Genomic DNA, 6,013 nt, shown 5'->3' with positions numbered 1-6,013 from the left:
ATATTATTATTATTAAGATAATAATTAAAACAATCTGGTTGTTTTGATATTTTTTTATAAAAAAAATCAATGAATTAAAGTTCAAGTTGATAAGTTACTGTAGGTTTCCATCAAGGCCATTTTTTTTTCTTTTTTCTATTATTTTTAGCTTAAATCAGTACAGGATCTAGATCAGTTGGGTCAACCGTCAGGCTAAAACACAAATTTTACAACTATGCTTTTTAGAGTTTTCCTTGCTCTTGGGGTCCTCAACAATTCTAAGTTCTAGCGCTGTACCACCACCTCTACACTCGTGTTTTACTCAGTCCTTGCGTCGTTAGCTACATACCATCATAACCAGTAGCCCTAGCAAAACATAGCCAGAACCTTTAGGTTTCTGGAGGAGGCTGTACAGAGTCCAATCCATGGCCATGCCCTCCAAATACTTGCCTGCCACGATCCAATGGAGTTCCATCGATACGGACCCATTTGTCTCTATCACTTTTTCTGCAGCCCAAAATGGCTTTATCTGAGTTTCGACTTTCAACAGTGCTGGCTACCTGCTGCTCACAAATCCCTCGTGGAAGGCAATATATTGATGTATTTGTTCAACTACGAAACATACGTATACAGGAAGACATCCTGGTTCTCAGACCTCCTCTGCTCCACATGTAATATCTAGCTTGTCCATAACTGTTGACTTCCATACTAGCAAGGAAGTAAAAGATGGCATAAAACATAAATTATCTAGATAGAATTTTAAGAAATAAGAATCAAGGTAGTTTGTTTCATGGTAATTTAGCTATTTCATTTTATTTTTATATGCAACTTCAGGAAATTTTATTTTACTCGGAATAAGTTTTTGTTTGGTATTATAGTCTAACTGTATTTTTAAATTATTGTTTTTTTATGTTTTTGGATTATTTTAAAGTGATGTTGTTAAAAATACATTTTTTTAAAATAAAAATATATCTTATTTTAATGTTTTTTCAAATAAAAAATATTTTAAAAACAATTTTTATAACACTTTTTAAACAATAAAAGAAAAATAATTTTCAAGAAATGAAGCTAAAAATTTTTTTTACTATAAAATATTTTTAATTGATTAAGTTTTATAACAATAAACAAACATGAAAAATTTAGAAATTGGATTTCATGAAACTAAAGGACATAAGATTTCCACTATATTTTCACCATTGATGAATGATAATCTTTCCTTTGGTTTCTTCGCACGGAAAAAAATTTAGCTAGGGTTAAAGACCATGCGGCCTAACGTCTTGGCATGGCTTATAGAGCCCATTTAGAAATGAGAATCACCTATATTTTTTTTTAATAATTATTTTTTATATATATTTTACGTTGTTTTGATTTTAAAAATAATTTTTAAAAAATAAAAAATATTATTTTAATATATTCTAACATAAAATATATTTTAAAAAATAACTATAACCACATTAACATTTTCAAGCAGGTACATTTTGATAGAAAAAAATCATTTTTTTCTTACTAAATCCCTTTAATTAACCCAAGTCAAAATGTAGCTTTTAGCACAAATGAAAATACCCTAATTGAATCTAGAACTGAGTCCAACTTGGAAGCAAGAGCGACAAAGTCTGGCCCAAAAACAAACAAATAAAACATTGTTCAGTAATCCTAAAAAAAATCCTACAATCACTCGGCTAATATCAAATTTGCATCCAAACAAATTTTTATACGAGTTTTATCTCGTAAAAATCTTGATTTCTTAATTGAGGTCTTCTATTAACTTTTTTTAATTAAAAAAATATTGAATTTCTTATAAAATAACGTTTCTTACACAATAATATAATGGACGGGTTCGCGATCAATATAGATGGAAAGACTTAATTGAGGATTTTTGAAGCTTAAGATGCCCATTTGAGATTAAAAAAAAAAAGGCAAAAGAAAAAAAGAATATTCGAAGGCAAAATTGAGATTATCTATATAATTAGGAAGCATTTTTTAAGGTTTTCCCAACGTGGTTCCTTCTCATTTTCAGAAACTCTTGTACCAAGAAGGGAAATGCTAGCGCTAGCATTTGTTGGAATGATGTTATGCTTGAAAAGCCTTCTCCATGTTTAGATGTGTTCATCAATTCCGACTGGTTTTAGACTTTCAGATATGGCGATTTGGGTTGATTCCTCTCCCTTGGCAACTCAAGATAATTTGGCTGCGTACGTGCATTGCCATCCTGAATCCTAGCTCCTCTAGGGCAATTTCCATGCCCACCACAACCAGAATCCCTAGCAAAACATAGCCACAGTTTCTTGCAGGGGCAGCACCATTCCAATCCATGGCTGTGTCCTGTAAAGACTGCCTGAGTGCCTGCCACAATCCAATGAAGTACGATCAACAGGGGCCACATTTGGTTTTATCAAGATTCACAGCAAATAAACGACTTTTTATGCATTTCAACTTTAAAAAAAAATTGCGTTTACAGGTAGCACACCCTCTATTTGGTCCCCTTCCATGAAAGTACTGGTTGTTGGGATGTCAAAACACGCAAGGTACTTGTTCAGTAGCCTTCCTTCAACTCATGAAAGAAGACAGGAAAACATAATGCTCCAAATTTACTCGATTGCAAGTGGGAGTTAGTTGTTATGCATTAAAGCATTGTTTATTGAGCAAGATCTCACCTTGACGACAGAAGACCTTAAGTTTAGCTAGCCTGTCCATAATACCCAATTCAGCTTCTTGAGCAGCAACCTTTTCTTTCTTAATCGTGGAACCAGCACAAGGCTAGCTTTTGTATCCCTAGCCAGGGAGCCACCTTCTTGTAAGCTGTGCTTGGTATATGCCAAAAGATAATCTCAGGAACCCTGTGAAAAAAGAAAAGAAAAGGGCATGGCTAATGAAATTCCCAATCATATAATTTCAGTTCAGCATAGCCTCACTTGTCATTGTGAATTAGGGTATCCGCTGTGCCTTTGTACCGAGAGATCTGCTCCATAGAGCTTGCTCTATAGAGAAAGCTTGACACTAACTAGTTATGAGTCCATCTTATATATAAACACCTCATACATGTTATTCTTAACCTGAGTGAGATTCCTTGCTCCCCGGTGAAAATCTCTCAATACCTAGAATATACCACAGCTAATCCTCCACTACTTGGTGACTGGCCACGCTAGAGCATGCCAGAGCATTTTCCCTAGGAGCCACGAGGGTAGGGGTCCAACTCAGTTATGTTTTCATGTAAATTCTACCACCAGAATCTAAGAAAACATGAACAGAGAACTGGCGACTCTGGATCATCTGATGATGAGAGCTGCAGGACATGGTTGGATACACTTGGCCACAGATCTCTCGGTCCAATTTTAGACAACGTTAGGAGATTATGCTCAATCTCGTTTCTCATTAGCTCTATCCGTTGTGTGCCTCTAAAGATACAGTGGTTAACATCAATCTCTATAAAGAAAACATCAAGAAACTCAAATATCAGATGAACTGACATGACCAAACTCGCTCAATCCATCTTGAAAGGAAACAAACGAAAGAACAAGCATCTCGAAAAACAAGAACTGGTAAATAAAAAGCAGGCTTGATGGGTCATCAAGAAATTATTAAATATTCCATTTCCACGCGTTGATTGAAACTTAAAACTCGCAAGTCTCGCCGGAACATGATGGTGCAGGGCAATGAATAGGAGGAATTCCGGGAGGAGAAAACCACTCCATTGGTCACTCAAAGGGTGGGTTGATCACCAGAGATGCTAGCACATGGTATGCCCCTCGCCCTTGTCGGAGAGATTGCTTTATCCCAATAAAAGCTTGCATTTGCTATTGGTATGTTGTTTTGCCGTTATTACATCTCCAAGATATATTACAAAATCTGGCAAATACCTAGAATTATGTTAACTAGATTTCAAACCTGAAAAAGAAAAGGAAAGTAGACAATATTACATTACATAGAGTTACTAAATTAATAATCACATGTGTAATAAATCTCTCCTTCTATACTCAAGGTATATATATCGTGTGCATGAACATCAAACATCTTTCTATAATTTTTTTCCACCATTTATGTGTATATGTTATAGTTATTAGGCTTATTGTGTCCTAACGGATTAATTCTATAAATTCGTGATTCGATGATGCTTGATTTGAGTAGGATCTTATTCTAAACTTGTTTTAATAATAATCTAGTTACTTTGAATAACTTAGGAGGTTTAATTATAATACAATGACTTGAATTTTTTTTCCAAGTATCAAATGCAAAACAAATTACTAGCATTTACATTATTGTTAATTCAAAACAAAATAATGGTGCATGCTACATAATACATTTACCACGGATTTTTTTTTAAATAGAATTTATAATTTTATTTTTTTATTTTTCGATTATGAGAGACAATGATAATATCACCCGGTGTTTCATCGTCGAGTGCAGAGGACCTCTGGTAGAGCTAACATCCTGTTGTGGACCCCAATTAGTCGACGCGGCCTCTCCAAAATGAAGGTCAGCAAAAAGCGCTATCCTAAACGGTGCGCCTGGTTAGTGCTGCAGTGCCGTTTTGAGCAGACTGGGATCTGGGTCATGTGCGTGCTGATGGCCATCTAATCCGACGGTCAGGATTAATTGTAAGAGAATAAAGACGCCCGTGAACGACAAGACAGTTGAATGAGCTAACTGTCGTTTCATGATCGGAGAAGGGAGAGCAAAAAGAGAGCGGTTGGTGGTCGTGTTGGAGGAACTGTGGATTTGCTCTGTTTTTTGGCTTTTAGCTTCGCAGTGTTAAATGCCTAAGCCCTAGATATCCCAACATTTGAGGTAGCATTTATTGTATATTTGGTTGGATGACTTAGAATATTTTTAAAAAATATTTTTTTTATTAAAAATTATATTAAAATAATTTTTTTATATTTTTTAATGATATCAGCATATTAAAATTATTAAAAAATATTTAAAAATATCAATTTGATATATCTTCAAAAAAAATATTTTTAAAATGCATCCAAATATAGTTAAAAGTATGCTATTAAATAAACATTTAGTCATTATATAGATACATAAAAGATAAAAATAATATAAGTAAAAAAATATATGTTTTTTTCCTTGTTTTTAGTATTTTAAAAAGACAAAAAGTTATTATAAAAATATTTTAAAAATAAAATTCTTTTATGTTTATATCTTTATTTCTCTAACCAAATTTTTTTTTTTTTTGAGAAAACATTTTAGGTTTTGAATTTTAATAACAACTTAGGAGATCATTTCATATTTCGAATCCATTGTTGATAATATTTTCTCAATAATATGAGATAAAATAAAGGCATATTTGGTGAATTAAACTTAATATTGATTTAGTGAACGAAGGTACCAACCACATCCATGTTTACCTATCCAACCATAGAGAACAGGGGACATTTAACTCAGAGGCAAGAGGCATGCTAGGACAATCACTCTTCTTCGTAGATAACATCTAGCCTAATTACTATGATCAACTATTTTAATGCGTTACCAAAATCTTTTTTTTTTTTTCATAACTAAGGTTGATTTTTTTTTTTAGTTTTCTTGGATTAATATATTTTTCTTTTTTATTTGCCTTAGTTATGAAAAAAAAAATATATTAATCCAAGAAAACTAAAAAAAAAATCAACACTATTAATAGAAGTGGGTAGGTGTTTTTGTTTTTTTGCTTTATTTTTTTATATATCAAACTATCAATAAATTTATTAATGATAGAATCATCAATATAACAGAAATTACCTGCGAGAACTTTTTTGATAAACAGTATCCATCCGTGATCTCATCAATAAAATAATTATAAATAAATTATTAGTATAAATATTGATATAAATTTATATCAATAAAACTGATTTAAATCTGATAGTGTAAAATTCATTCTATTATGTCTGGTTTCACTTTAAGAACTAAAACCGAATAATTAGTTAATTAATTAATTACTGATGAGAGGGTTGTCTGTATTCAGGTTGTATCATGCCTGAGGGGTAAATTTGTTTTTACATTGAGCCATTAGCCCACCATCGTTATATTCCCTGGCATCTGGAGTCTCTAGCAT

General features: G+C 32.6%; 1 pseudogene; it reads right to left on the bottom strand.

Annotated features, from left to right (window-relative positions):
- Positions 1–368: 368 nt before the first annotated feature.
- LOC105127681 (probable inactive purple acid phosphatase 16) lies at positions 369–6,013 on the bottom strand (annotated as a pseudogene).

Source organism: Populus euphratica, unplaced genomic scaffold (genome assembly GCF_000495115.2).
Source record: "Populus euphratica unplaced genomic scaffold, PopEup_1.0 scaffold13.1, whole genome shotgun sequence".
Taxonomy (NCBI): Eukaryota; Viridiplantae; Streptophyta; class Magnoliopsida; order Malpighiales; family Salicaceae; genus Populus; species Populus euphratica.
Note: the sequence above shows the minus strand (reverse complement) of the source record. Positions and strands in the feature narration are given on the sequence as shown.